The sequence below is a fragment of the Eretmochelys imbricata genome, chromosome 9, assembly GCF_965152235.1.
Source record: "Eretmochelys imbricata isolate rEreImb1 chromosome 9, rEreImb1.hap1, whole genome shotgun sequence".
NCBI classification, from domain to species: Eukaryota; Metazoa; Chordata; order Testudines; family Cheloniidae; genus Eretmochelys; species Eretmochelys imbricata.
In genome coordinates, this window is record NC_135580.1 from 27,516 (window position 1) to 43,706 (window position 16,191).

Genomic DNA, 16,191 nt, shown 5'->3' on the forward strand with positions numbered 1-16,191 from the left:
TAATGTCATATTTTTAACTTGGTAGGTGGAAAACATTATAGGACCCTAATACTTCTCCCTGCGATAGTAATGAGATCCACTGCTTGACCTTAATATTGCCATGCATTCCTCTGACAACAATGTCATATATTAAACTGGTAGATTACAAACATAACAACCTCTTAGTATTTTACTGTATTTCAGGGACTGCTCTGTTGGACCGTAACCACCCTCTACATTCCAGTGAAGGAAGTGTCAAGTTCATGCTGGACCCAAACCTCTCTCTAAGACTCCTCCATATCACCAAAGCCCATCACCAGTTAACCTTGCTCTGTCCTTTAAGTCTTCTAGTTTGACCTGTTGACCCCAGTCTTCGTTCTATCAATGAGTTCAGCTTTGATTGCCTGCTTGTCTACTTCTACAAGTGGCTCTATGCTTTGTCCCACACTGACTCCTGTTATATTAATTTAGGTAGAATGTATGGGCTCAAAGTGTCAAAGGCATTAACGACCTAGTCACTGTAGTTAAACAACTGGTGTACAGGGTTTCATATACAGAGACCTCAGCCTTCCAGTACCATGGCAGACGCATTAGGAAATTCATGCCAAAGACTGTGAATTTATTGATTGAACCACACAAAAGGAAAAGAGGCAAAGAGCATTGAAACGAAAATTGGTTAATTATGCAAAACAGTCAAACCCTATCAAAAGCCCTTTTTTGGAGACTGAATATTGGTTAAAGTCTCAGTCAAAGAGTCCTTGATGGGGAAGAAATGGTTAGTTCTTCAACTCTGGCCCTGTGGGTGCACCACAATAGGATGTGTGCATGCCTGTGCACTCTTGACCAGAGATTGTAAATAGCTGTGTCTGGGCGTCTGCATATGCACAGAGCAGTGCCATCTGCTCCCATGCAAGGGCATATAAGAAGGCACCAACCTGCTGCCACTCTACTACCTTCTCAACTGTCTGCAGCTCAAGAAGGAGCAGCTGTGGTGTCCACTGATTTCAGCTACTTCTTGCCTTTCGTGTTTACTTTGTTTTATTTAGTTAGTTTTTATTTCCTAGTAAAAAATTTTCTTAGTTGTAGTACAATTAGTGCCTGGATGGGTTCCCCCCTTCCCCAAACTTTTTGTCCCTTGTGTTCTCTGGCACTTCCCTGGATTACGCCTAAGACCCTGGGGTTCAAGCCTTGCCAGCCATGTCACAAGGTCTTTTCCCCCCGGTGACGGGCACTCTGTCTCCAGTGTCTTGGAGAAACTCATGTATCGTTGAAGTGTAAAGTTTGCACAGCATTCAAAGATAGGGCCCACAAAGATAGAGAGGGTAGGCTGAACCTCCTCCTAATGGAATGTGTGCAAGCTCCAATGGAATCCGTTTCCCCAATCTGTACCCCATACATCTCTGTCAACCTCCTAGGATGCCCCAGTGACTTCTGGAGCTCGAAGGGCAATTCCAGAGATGAATCCCTCAAAAAGAAGAAAGCACCACCCTCCTGCTACAGATTCTAGAAAGAGGAATGTTACCTCATAGAGCTGACTCTCGGGAGATCTTGCATCCCACAATGGGTATAGTGCAGTGGCTCTCAAACTTTTTTACTGGTGACCCCTTTCAAATAGCAAGCCTCTGAGTGTGACCCCCCCCCCTTATAAATTAAAAATATTTTTTTATATATTTAACACCATTATAAATGCTGGAGGCAAAGCAGGGTTTGGGGTGGAGGTTGACAGCTCATGACCCCCCATGTAATAACCTCATGACCCCCGAGGGGTCCTGAACCCCTGGTATAGCGGCTCCCTCTGATGCCAGTACTGAAGCCCTGGTACTGCCTGAGAAGCCCCAAATGGAGAGCCTTCAGGCAAATAACACCCAGAAGCCCCTACCTTAGAACCATCTGACACCTCCAGGCACCAAGATACATCTAAAACTAGGGTCTCTAAGATTATCTCAAGGGCTCTGGTACCGTCATCTCAGAGTTGCAGAGACCACCCAGACCGTCACCTGGCTCCCTCCCCAGTACTGCTGTCCTCTTTGGAACATTAGCACTCTGAGAACTGACGTAGTCTCATTGTCTTCTCTGGTACATAATACAGCATCCACAGCCCTGTTACCAGGGCCCCAGTACCACCTCAGGATCCTACCGTCTGTTACCATAGTTCTCCAGCACCCTCCAGATTCTTTTCCTCTGAGGATCACATCTTAGAGGAACCAGAGTCAGTGAGGGCCCCTTCCCCACTACTGCTTTGAAAGCTGGTGAGAGAACTCTTTCTTATAATAACAGGATCTGATCCATTGCCTCCAGTACCTGCACTAGCACTGATGCTCAAAGCCTCCTTTCAGCTCGGGGGATTGGCACACCCTCAGACATGGAGGTCTCTGTAGAGGGGTCTGTTTTTGGGACTGTTTGTCAACTACCAAGTTGTGGGCAGTTTCTCGTAATGGTTGGAGGAAGAGTATGACCTACTAATTAGAGCTGAACTCACCAGGGGTGGGTTCTGAAGTGGAGCCAAGGGTCAGAGGCAGGAGTCAGAAGCTGTCAAGGCTGATTCCCCACTCTGGCACTTCGAGTGCAGAAGGTGGTGGTCCACAAGGACTCTAAAACTTAAAACTTGCCACTCCAGGCTTGTATTAAACTCCCAAGGTTACAGCTTTTCTCTGACCTTGGATTGGTAGATGCTGCCACCACCCAAGTGCAGAACCCCTTTGAAAACCCAGGAAGGTGCACTTGGGAATTCTTCCTGTGGGGTACCCTCAAGACCTTTCACATACACATACCCCCAGGGAAGAGCTAAGAAAGGAAAGAAAAAAAAAATCAGCTGTTGCCACCAGCTAATTAAACAACACGTGCACAAACCTCTTAAGACACAAAAATCTAATTCTGTTCTTAAAAAAGGTAAATGTTAATTAAAAAAAAGAAAGAAAATACATCTGGGAACTTAGGCTTTTGTTAGATTTTTTAAAAAAAACTACAAGGATTAAGCATCAAGAATAGCTTTCTTGAGGTCCAGCTTAAAAGATACAAGCAAAACAAAAGCACTTGGGGGTTAGCACAGGGGAGTCCACAAGCCATAGAGCAATAAAAAGAGATAAACCTAATCACAACTTCCTAGACATTTCCTGATCTACTTACATACCTGGGGTTCAAATGAGTAGTTTCTAGGTATGATACTGAGGATTTTTCATACCTGGCCCCAAGCTTCTTACAGCATAACTGCAGCCCTGTCTGCCTCTCCCTGGAGAACAACTACAGATAGACAAAAGGGGTGTCGTTTTTCAATTTTAAAAAGTTTTAGCCTTCTCATTGGCTCTTTTGGCCAGGTGTTAACTCACTTCCTATGCATAGCAGTGAGACTTTTTAACCCTTTACAGGTAGAGCAATTAGAGAACAGCTACTAAGAGGGATTTTATAGCTACTGGCTGGGTGGGTGTCCATAAAAAGGAGCTACCCCCTCCCTTCCTTCATTTATCACAGAAGCCAAAGACTAAGCTGAAGGGTAAACTGGAGTCAAAGTCAGAAGGTGTAGAAGAGTTGGAGCTGGGAGTCAGAATCCAAAACATAAGCCAAAAGGTTAGCCGCAGTCACAGTCAGGAGGTATAGCCAAGAGTCAGACCCTCATTTTGGAGGGTCAATTGATCACTAGAGCCTCTGTGCAAGCCACTCTCAATGCTGCTGACATGGCTTCACAGTCCTTACCCACTGCAGTAGTTATGCAGCGAACATCTTGACTCTAATATGCTGGCCTTATGAGGGAGGTGCAAAATACTGAGGAAGACTTCCCCTTTGAAGGGCCCAAGCTTTTTAGCAGCGATACAGACTCCTCGCTCCACTCCCTTAAAGATTTGAGGGCAATATTGCAGTTGCTGAGGGATATACATGCCTGCAACAAAGAGACATTTCAACAAGTTTCAAACAACACAGTTATCCTGACCATTCCAGTATCACCTGCAACAGATGCATGCCGGCTCTATAGAGCACCCTTGAAGAAGATCCAGAGCCAAGAATCACCATCCTCTAAGACCACCATTTTGACAATCTGGTTGAGAGCATCAAACAACCTCTCCCTCCAGTTCCTCTACTGAACAATTCTGTTATCTCTTCCCCACCCCCCCGGCCCCTTTTGGACACCACCTGTTCCACTTCCTACCTGCCTGGGAGCTCATCATCTCAGATAAGTGGATCCTGGAGGTGTTTGTCATGGGACGCTCCATTCATCTACAATCCATCCACCCTCACCCCCACATCCTTTTGAGATTCCTTTCGTGAGCAGGAAGTCGAGTCCCTCCAGCATCTTGTAGCCCATAGCACAAGCTTGCCCATTATATTCACCCCATTATATTCACTGGTTTGTCTTCACTATATTTTGCTGCTCTGATTATATTCAGCTGTAATGCAAGAAACCTACAGGCATGTATCTTGTAAGATATTAGCTAAAGCATACGTTAGCATAAGTGTGATTAAGTAGGTTGTAACTCTTGGCATAGATCAACAGTTACCTTAAGATTTTGGGAACTAAGAAGTGCTTGCTCAATGGTAGGAGTTAGAATGTTTCAGTAAGTGCTACTGCAAGGAACATGGAAGTAATAACTGCAAATCCGCTTAAGCAAGGGTTGATGGTATGATCATGAGCTGAAATGGCAGCTTCACGTATCAATATGTTAGCCTATAGAATAAGTATACCTCAGTATTATGTTGGTGAAAAGGCTAAATGTGGGCATGGAGGACTGAGCATGAGCAGATGATGCACAGGCCCTATAACACAGCAGTCACTATGTGGTCTGGGGCTGTTCTTTCCTGGTGCTCTTCCATTGCTATATGCTTCTCTACTGCTTGACCCTTCAATTCATTGAGGAACTTGGACCATTGAACATTGTGGCACGTAAGAGCCAGGGCTGGTCCTTTTGTCCTTTTGTCTCTTACCATCAAGAGCTAATAGAATCATACGACTGGAAGGGACCTTGATAGGTCATCTAGTCCAGTCCCCTGCACTCATGGCAGGACTAAGTATTATCTAGACCATCGCTGACAGGTGTTTGTCTAACCTGCTCTTAAAAATCTCCAATGATGGAGATGCCACAACCTCCCTAAGCAATTTATTCCAGTGCTTAACCACCCTGACAGGAAGTTTTTCATAATGTCCAACCTAAACCTTCCTTGCTGCAATTTAGAATCATAGAAAATCAGGGTTGTAAGGGACCTCAGGAGGTCATCTACTCCAACGCCCTGCTCAAAGCAGGACCAATCCCCAACTAAATCATCCCAGCCAGGGCTTTGTCAAGCCTGACCTTAAAAACCTCTAAGGAAGGAGATTCCACCACCTCCCTAGGTAATGTATTCCAGTGCTTCACCCCCCTCCTAGTGAAAAAGTTTTTCCTAATATCCAGCCTGAACCTCCCACATTGCAACTTGAGACCATTACTCATCTGTCATAAATATAAAGGGAAGGGTAAACCCCTTTAAAATCCCTCCTGGCCAGAGGAAAACTCCTCTCACCTGTAAAGGGTTAAGAAGCTAAAGGTAACCTCGCTGGCATCTGACCAAATGACCAATGAGGAGACAAGATACTTTCAAAAGCTGGGAGGAGGGAGAGAAACAAAGGTCTGTGGGTCTGTCTTTATGCTGCCTTTGCCGGGGATAGACCAGGAATGGAGTCTTAGAACTTTTAGTAAGTAATCTAGCTAGGTACGTGTTAGATTATGATTTCTTTAAATGACTGAGAAAAGAATTGTGCTGAATAGAATAACTATTTCTGTCTGTGTATCTTTTTTGTAACTTAAGTTTTTGCCTAGAGGGATTTCTATGTTTTGAATCTAATTACCCTGTTAGGTATCTACTATCCTGATTTTACAGAGGGGATTTCTTTACTTCTATTTACTCCTATTTCTATTAAAAGTCTTCTTGTAAGAAAACTGAATGCTTTTTCATTGTTTTCAGATCCAAGGGTTTGGGTCTGTGGTCATCTATGCAAATTGGTGAGCCTTTTTATCCAACATTTCCCAGGAAAGGAGGGGGGGCAAGTGTTGGGAGGATTGTTCATTGTTCTTAAGATCCAAGGGTCTGTAGTCACCTACACAAATTGGTGAGGCTTTTTACCAAACCTTGTCCAGGAAGTGGGGTGCAAGGTTTTGGGAAGTATTTGGGGGGAAAGACGCGTCCAAACAGCTCTTCCCCAGTAACCATGATTTGTTTGGTGGTGGTAGCGGCCAATCCAAGGACAAAGGGTGGAATATTTTGTACCTTGGGGAACTTTTTGACCTAAGCTGGTAAAGATAAGCTTAGGAGGTTTTCATGCAGGTCCCCACATCTGTACCCTAGCGTTCAGAGTGGGGGAGGAACCTTGACATCCTCATTCTGTCATCTGCTACCACTGAGAACAGTCGAGATCCATCCTCTTTGGAACCCCCTTTCAGGTAGTTGAAGGCAGCTATCAAATCCCCCCTCATTCTTCTCTTCCGCAGACTAAACAATCCCAGTTCCCTCAGCCTCTCCTCATAACTCATGTGTTCCAGTCCCCTAATCATTTTTGTTGCCGTCCACTGGACACTTTCCAATTTTTTCACATCCTTCTTGTAGTGTGGGGCCCACAGTACTCCAGATGAGGCCTCACCAATGTCGAATAGAGGGGAACGATCACGTCCCTCGATCTGCTGGCAATGCCCCTACTTATACAGCCCAAAATGCCATTGGCCTTCTTGGCAACAAGGGCAAACTGTTGACTCATATCCAGCTTCTCATCCACTGTAACCCCTAGGTCCTTTTCTGCAGAACTGCTGCCAACCCATTCGGTCCCTAGTCTGTAGTGGTGCATGGAATGCTTCCGTCCTAAGTGCAGGACTCTGCACTTGTCCTTGCTGAACCTCATCAGATTTCTTTTGGCCCAATCCTTCAATTTGTCTACGGCACTCTGTATCCTATCCCTACCATCCAGTGTATCTACCTCTCCTCCCAGTTTAGTGTCATCTGCAAACTTGTTGACCGCGCAATCCACGCCATCCTCCAGATCATTAATGAAGATATTGAACAAAACTGGCCCCAGGACCGACCCTTGGGGCAGTCCACTTGATACCAGCTGCCAACTAGACATGGAGCCATTGATCACTACCTGTTGAGCCCTACGATCTAGTCAGCTTTCTATCCACCTTATAGTCAATTCATCAAGCCCATTCTTCGTTAATTTGCTGGCAAGAATACTGTGGGAGACCGTGTCAAAAGCTTTGCTAAAGTCAAGGAATAACACGTCCACTGCTTTCCCCTCATCCACAGAGCCAGTTATCTTGTCATAGAAGGCAATTAGATTAGTCAGGAAAGACTAATTTAAGCCCATTGCTTCTTGTCCTATCCTCAGAGATTAAGAAGAACAATTTTTCTCCCTCCTCCTTGTAACAACCTTTTATGTACTTGAAAATTATCATGTCCCCTCTCAGTCTTCTGTTTTCCAGACTAAACAAATCCAATTTTTTCAATCTTCCCTCAAAAATCATTTTTCTATAGATCTTTACTCATTTTTGTTGCTCTTCTCTGAATTTTCTCCAATTTGTCCACATCTTTCCTGAAATGTGGCACCCAGAACTGGACACAATACTCCAGTTGAAGCCTAATCAGTGCGAAGTAGAGTAAAAGAATTACTTCTCATGTCTTGCTTACACCACTCCTGCTAATACATCCCAGAATGATGTTTGCTTTTTTTGCAACAGTGTTAAACTTTTGACTCATATTTAGCTTGTGATCCACTATGACCCCCAGATCCCTTTCCATTGTACTCCTTCCTAGGCAGTCATTCCCCATTTTGTACATGTGCAACTGATTGTTCCTTCCTAAGTGGAGTACTTTGCATTTGTCCTCATTGAACTCATCCTATTTACTACAGACCATTTCTCCAGGTTGTCCCTATCATTTGAATTATAATCCTATCCTCCAAATCACTTGTAATCCCTCCCATCTTGGTATCATCTGCAAACTTTATAAGTGTACTCTCTATGCCATTATCTAAATCATTGATGAAGATATTGAACAGAACTAGACACAGACCCAATCCCTATGGGAGCCCACTCGTTATGCCCTTCCAGCATGACTGTGAACCACAGCTAACTAGTCTCTTGGAACAGTTTTCCAACCATTTATGCACTCACCTTATAGTAGCTCCATCTCAGTTGCATTTCCCTAGTTTGTTTATGAGAAGGTCATGCGAGACAATATCAAAAGCTTTACTAAAATCAAGATATACCATGTCTACCACTTCCTCCCTATCCACAAGGCTTGTTACCCTCTCAAAGAAAGCTCTCAGGTTGGTTTGATACAATTTGTTCTTGACAAATCCATGCTGACTGTTATTTATCAGCTTATTGTCTTCTAGATTTTTGCAAATTGATTGCTTAATTATTTGCTCCATTATCTTTCTGGGTACAGAAGTTAAGCTGAATGGTTTGTAATTCCCTGGGTTGTCCTTATTTCCCTTTTTATAGATTGGCACTATATTTGCCCTTTTCCAGCCTTCTGGAATCTCTCCCATCTTCCATGACTTTCCAAAGATAATTGTTCAAATATCTCCCCAGTCATCTCAGGATGCATTTCATCAGGCCCTGGTGACTTGAAGACATCTAACTTAGCTAAGTAATTTTTAACTTGTTCTTTCCCTATTTTAGCCTCTGATCCTACCTCATATTCAGTGACATTCACTATGTTAGGCGTCCAGTCACCACTAACCTTCTTGGTGAAAACTGAAACAAAGAAGTCATTAAGCACCTCTGCCATTTCCACATTTTCTGTTATTGTTTTTCCCCCCCCATTGAGTAACAGGCCTACCCTGTCCTTGGTCTTCCTCTTGCTTCTAATGTATTTGTAGAATGTTTTCTTGTTTCCCTTTATGTCTCTAGCTAGTTTGATCTCGTTTTGTGCCTTGGCCTTTCTAATTTTGTCCCTACATATTTGTGTTATTTGTTTATATTCATCCTTTGTCATTTGACCTAGTTTCCACTTTTTGTAGGACTCTTTTTTGATTTTTAGATAATTGAAGATGTCCTGGTTAAGCCGGGGTGGTCTCTTGCCAAACTTCCTATCTTTCCTACGCAGTGGATAGTTTGCTCTTGTGCTCTTAATAATGTCTCTGAAAAACTGCCAACTGTCTTTAATTGTTTTTCCCCTTAGACTTGCTTCCCATGGGATTTTAGCTACCAACTCCTTGAGTTTGCTAAAGTCTGCCTTCTTGAAATCTATCCCTGGTCTACAATACAGGGTCAGGTCGAATTTAGCCACGTTAGGTAGATTTTAAAATGAATGCGTCTACAAAACCGACCCCATTCCGTTGACCTAAAGGGCTCTTAAAATCGACTTCTGTACTCCTCCCTGGCGAGGGGAGTAGCACTAAAATCGACCTTGATGGGTCGAATTTGGGTTAGTGCAGACACAATTCAACAGTACTGGCCTCCAGGAGCTATCCCAGAGTGCTCCAATGTGACAGCTCTGGACAGCACTTTGAACTCCGATGCACTAGCCAGGTACACAGGAAAAGCCCCAGGAAATTTTGAATTCCATTTCCTGTTTGGTCAGCGTGGGGAGCTCAGCAGCACAGGTAATCATGCAGTCCCCCCAGAATTGCAAACGAGCCCCAGCATGGACCGAAAGGGAAACACTGGATCTGATTGCTGTATGGGGAGAAGAATCTGTGCAGGCCAAACTCCGATCAAAAAGAAGAAATGCTAATATATATGCCAAAATCACACAGAGCATGGTGGAGACAGGCTACAACAGGGACACACAGCAGTGCCGCATAAAAGTTAAGGAGCTGAGGCAAGCCTACCAAAAGACAAAGGAGGCAAATGGTCGCTCTGGTTCAGAGACCCATACATGCCACTTCTGTGATCGGCTGCATGGCATTCAAGGGTGGGACCCTACCACTATCCCACCACTGTCTGTGAACACCTGCAAGGAGGGAGTCTCATGCAACAGGGAGGACGATTTTGTGGATGAGGAGGAGGAGGAGAATGTGCAGCAGGCAAGTGGTGAATCTGTTCTTCCCGGCAGCCAGGACCTTTTCATCAACCTGGAGCCAATATCCTCCCAAGGTGGGACTCCCGACCCTGAAGCTGGAGAAGGCAGCTCTGGTTAGTGCACATCTGTAAGTACAGTACAGGGTTTAAAAGCAATAGTGTTTAATGTTTGATTTGCCCTGTAGACTTGGAATGCATTCACGGCCAATACAGCTACTGGAAAAGTCTGTTCACATCTCTGGAGATGGAGAGGGAATCCTCCAGGGACATCTCCATGAAGCTCTCCTGGAGGTACTCGGAAAGCCTTTGCAGAAGGTTTTTGGGGAGGGCTGCCTTATTTTATCCTCCACCGTAGGACACTTTACCATGCCAAGCCAGTAGCAAGCAGTCTGGAATCATTGCAGCACAAAGCATGGCAGCGAATGGTCCTGGGTTTTGGTCACATTCAAGGAACATTTGGTCTATATCTTTCTGTGTTAGCCTCAGGAGAGTGATATAATTCATGGTCACCTTGTTGAAATAGGAGAAATTTTGTAAGGAAACAGTAAAAGGACCCCATTCATGCTGGTTGTTTGCGTTTGGCTAAAAGGAATCATCCTGGAGAATAGCCACACGTCGGGGGGAGGGGTGAAGGGATCATCCCTGAGAATAGCCACGTGGTGGGGTGGGGGGAGGTGTGTGCTGCACATCCACCCGAAAACCACAGCCCCTCCTTTTAAATGCGAAACCCAACCGGCATTGCTTGCTATGGGAAAGGATGGCCCTGCAGTTTAAAACCATTCGCACATGTTATGAAAGCGGAAGAAGCCAACCCCGCTTACCATGGCTGCTTGGAAATCGAATTCTGTTTCCCAGCCGTCCCTGAGGTTATCACAGATTAGGAGGCGAAAAAAACGCACTCACGATGACATGTTTCCCGAGCTCATGAAGTCCTCCTGCACTGATAGGGCACAGCTTAATGCATGGAGGCATTCAGTGGCAGAGGCCAGGAAAGCATTAAGTGAGTGCGAAGAGCAGAGGCAGGAGGTGATGCTGAGGCTAATGGGGGAGCAAACGGACATGATGAAGCATCTGTTGGAGCCGCAGAAAAGCCAACAAGAGCACAGACCCCCGCTGCATCCATTGTATAACCTCCTGCCCTCCTCCCCAAGTTCCATATCCTCTTCACCCAGAAGCCCAAGAACGCGGGGGGGAGGCTCCGGGCACCCAGCCACTCCACTCCAGAGGATGGTCCAAACAACAGAAGGCTGTCATTCAAACAGTTTTGATTTGTAGTGTGGCTACAATAAGCAATGTGGCCTTGTCCTTCCCTCCTCCTGCACCCCACCCCACCCGGGCTACGTTGTCAGTTATCTCACTTTTTTTTTAATTAATAAAGAAAGAATGCATGGTTTCAAAACAATAGTTACTTTATTTCCTCTGCCAGCTGTGATCGAAGAGGGGAGCATGGTTGGCTTACAGGGAATTAAAATCAACAAAGGGAGCGAGTTTGCAGCAAGCAGAAACACACATAACTGTCACACTGTAGCCTGGCCAGTCATGAAACTGGTTTTCAAAGTCTCTCTGATGCGCAGTGTGCCTAGCTGTACTCTTCTAATCGCCCTGGTGTCTGGCTGCTCAAAGTCGGCTGCCAGGCGATTTGCCTCAACCTCCCATCCTGCCATAAAAGTCTCCCCCTTACTCTCACAGATATTATGGAGCACACAGCAAGCAGTAATAACAATGGGAATGTTGGTTGCGCTGAGATCTAACCTAGTCAGCAAAGAGTGCCAGCGAGCTTTTAAGGCACATTCTACCACCATTCTGCACTTGCTCAGCCTATAGTTGAATTGCTCCTTACTGCTGTCCAGGCTGCCTGTGTACGGCTTCATAAGCCATGGGAGCAAGGGGTAGGCTGGGTCCCCAAGGATAACTATTGGCATTTCAACATCCCAAATGATAATTTTCTGGTCTGGAAAGTAAGTCCCTTCTTGCAACTGCTCGAACAGCTCAGAGTTCCTAAAGATGTGAGCGTCATGCACCTTTCCCGGCCATCCCATGTTGCTGTCGGTGAAACGTCCCTTGTGATCCACCAGTGCTTGCAGCACCATTGAGAAGTACACCTTGCGGTTTAGGTACTGGTTGGCAAGGTGGTCCGGTGCCAAGAAAGGGATATGCATTCTGTCTATCACCCCACCACAGTTAGGGAAACCCAATGCAGCAAAGCCATCCACTATGACCTGCACATTTCCCAGAGTCTCTACCCTTGATAACAGAACATCGGTGATTGCATTGGCTACTTGGATCACAGCAGTCCCCACAGTAGACTTGCCCACTCCAAATTGATTCTGGACTGACTGGTACCAGTCAAGCGTTGCATGCTTCCACAGGGCTAACGCCACTCGCTTCTCAACTGTCAGGGCAGCTCTAGTCTTGGTATTCCTGTGCTTCAGGGCAGGGGAAAGCAACTCACAAAGCTCCATGCAAGTGGTCTTACACATGCAAAAGTTTCGCAGCCACCGTGAATCATCCCATACCTGCAACATTATGCGGTTCCACCAGTCTGAGCTTGTTTGCCGGTCCTAGAATTGGCGTTCCACTGTATCAACCAGCCCCACTGCCGTCATGATGTCCCAATTGCCACAGCCCGTGCTTTCAGGAACGTCTGTGTCCATGTCCTCATCACAATTGTCCTCATGCTGGCATCTCTTAGCCCAGTTCTGCACATACTCCAGGATAATGCGCAAGGTGTTTACAATGCTCACAACAGCCGCGGTGAGCCGAGCGGGCTCCATGCTTGCCATGGTATGGCGTCTGCATGGGTAACCCAGGAAAAAATGTGCAAAACGATTGTCTGCCGTTGCTTCCACGGAGGGATGGAGGGATGGAAGGGCGACTGACGACATGTACCCAAAACCACCTGAGACAATGGGTTTTTGCCCCGTCAGGCATTGGGAGCTTAACCCAGAATTCCAATGGGCAGTGGAGACTGTGGGAACTGTGGGATAGCTACCCACAGTGCACCGCTCCATAAGTCGATGCTAGCCACGGTATTGAGGACGCACTCCGCCGACTTAATGCGCTTAGTGGGGACATACACAATCGACTGTATAAAACCTTTTTCTAAAAATCGACTTCTATAAAATCGACCTAATTTCGTAGTGTAGACATACCCTTATTCTCTTAATTTTGCTGTCCTCACTCCTACCATTCCTTAGAATCGTAAACACTACCATTTCATGATCACTTTCACCCAAGGTGCCTTCCACTTACAAATTCTTAACCAGTTCCTCCCTATGCATAGAATGATACCCCAGATAAAGATAATACAGTGTTGCGGTTATCTTGTTATGTGGCTTGGATCTTTTCTAGCTTTATCCATTATTTTAATAAATGTATCTAAGGTTTTACTTTGCCCTCAGTGTGCATGTCCTTGTCATCCACCCTGATACTCCCCATAAAATATTGAACTCCATAATGTGAATTCTGTGTAGCCTGATTCTGGGGGAAGAACCCTATCACACTCAGATCAATTGGCCATCAACCCAAACATTACTGACCTTCATAAAAGGTCAGGCAACTATCTGTGAGCAACTAAGACAATTTGCCCTGAATTTGTTGGAACAGGGTTCTTTTCCAAATATTTCCTTGTTCCCAAAAGAAGCAATGTCTGATGGCTGATTTTTAGATCTTAGGAATCTGAACACCTATGTCCTACTGCAGCACTTCAAGATGGTAATGCTAGCTTCCGTAATCCCATCTCTAGATTCAGGGAACTGGTTTGTTGCCCTTGACCTCCAAGACACATACTTTCATGTGGCTATGCATCCCTCCCACAAGCACTTTCTATGCTTTATTATACGCTCAGACCATTACCAATGCCATGTCCTCCCCTTTGGGCTCTCCACAACCCCAAGGTCTTTACAAAGCTTTGCTCAGCAGTAGTGGCTGACCTGTATCAGTGCAGGCATCACAGTCTGTCCATATCTGGATGTGTGGCTCCTCAGGAGCTGCTCTGCCTAAGAGGCCCAGTCAGATAACCTCTAAGACCCTAGCCCTATTTTAGTCCCTGGGCTTGTGCATCAATCTAAAAAAGCCTACATTAACACCAACAGATAGACTTCACTGGAGCCATGCTAGACTCCCTAACTACCAGGGTGTACCTACCCAAGGAAAGATTTTCCACTATGTCCAGCCTGATCTCTACAGTACAGCCGCCAAACAACAGGACAGGCCTGCTTACAACTTCTAGGCTACATGTCAGCATCTATGTTTGTTACACCACATAAAAGATTGCTCCTCAGAGGTCTTTAGGCTTTGCTAAGGACTATATACGCATCAAACAGATTCAATCTTTCCAAATGAAACACTGTGCCCCTGCAAGTACTAGACTCTCAAGTGGTGGAAAGACCCAATGAAAGTCTGCATGGGAACCCCATTCTCATGTCCACCACAGTCAAAAATCTTCATGACAGACGCCTCTCTCCTGGGCTGAAGGTAGGGTTAGGGTGTGCATCTACAAGGGGCCAAAGTACAGGGCAAATGATCCCCACAAGAGATATTGGTCCACAACAACATCCTGGAACTATGGACAGTATGCTGTGTGTGTCAGCACTTCCTTTATGACACAGAGGGACACTCTGTTAGGTAATGTTGGACAACAGGGAGACTATGTACTGCATAAACCAACAATGGGGAGCAAGATCCCAGTCCTTATGTGCAGAATTTCTGAGACTGTGGAAAATGGTGCATTTCCTATCACATAGAAATCTCCCTGGTTTACCTACCAGACCTTCAGAACACAGTTGCACACATCCTGAGCAGGAATTTCCATCAGGATCATGAGAGGGCATTCAACTGTTCTGTCTTCCACAGCATCTGTCAAATCTGGGGCCTCCAGAAGGTGGACCTCTTTGCAACTCCAACCAATGCCAAATGTCACCTTTTCTGCTCCAAGAGACAATATGGCTGTAACTCCTTGGGAGATGCCCTGCTAATATGTTGGCCCAGCATCCTGCTCTACGCTTACCTGCTTGTACCTCTAATTCGCAGAATCTCACTCAGATTGAGACAAGAAGGAGCAAGAGCTATCCGGATAGTGCCCTCATAGCTGAGACAAGTGTGGTATTCAGATCTACATCTCTCTCTCTGTGATTATGCCACTCTGCCTTCCCCTCAGAGAGGATCACCTGTCACAGAGCTCTGGTGCTCCGACCCATCCCAGCCCTTCATCTCTGAACCTGAAGGCTTGGCTCGTTAGTGGTTCTCAGGCACAGAGTTAAATTTATTAGCCAATGTTAAGTCACATATTTTGTCTAGTAGAAAAGCTATTACTCACAACATTTACCTGAAGAACTGGAAACATTTCCATACCTGGTGCTCTCACCACTCTTTGTAAACTTCAGAAGCTTCACATTCAAGGATTTTGGATTACTTTTGGATTTAAAGACACAAGGTCTGTCAATGATCTCAGTCAGAGTACACTTAGTACTATCATGGTCTTCCATTCACCTAAAGAAGGGGTTTAATGTTTGGCCCACCCAAATATGATAAAACCCCTTGTACAATATATTTCCCCCAGTCTGGAACTATGCTCCACCATGGAATCTGAATCTGGTTGTCCAGCCTTAAGAAAACCCCATTTGAACCAATGCCTACCTATTCTTTCTCCCACCTCTCCCTTATGACCATTTCTAATAGCCATCATCTCGTCCAGAAGAATGGGAGAACTCGGGGTGCTCATGGAAGACTCACCATACCCTACTTTCTACCATGATAGTATCACACTATGCCCACATCTTTGCTTCCTCTCTAAAGTCTTGTCAGCATTTCATATCAACCAAGAGATTTGTTTACCAGTATTTCATCTGAAGCCTAATACCTCAAGAGAGGAAGCTAGTCTCCACATATTAGAGGAGCCCTTGCCTTCTACCTTGACAGGACTAAGACTTTTAGCGCTTCTCTCAGACTCTTTGTATCCTTTGCTGAAAGGATGACATTTTCCACTCAAAAGATTTTCAATGTGGGTTTTAGGTTGTATCTTTACATGCTACAAAGTGGCTGAGATACATCCCCCTGGTAGAGTGACAGCTCACTGTACAAGGTCTCAGTCCACTTCCATAGCTCTCCTCCAGGACATCCCCTTAGTGGAAATCTGCAGGACTGCAGCTTGAACCTCAGTTCACGTTTATCAAACATTGTACCATCATACCTGCATCCAGAGTTGATAGTACCTTTGGTGATGCAGTCCTCC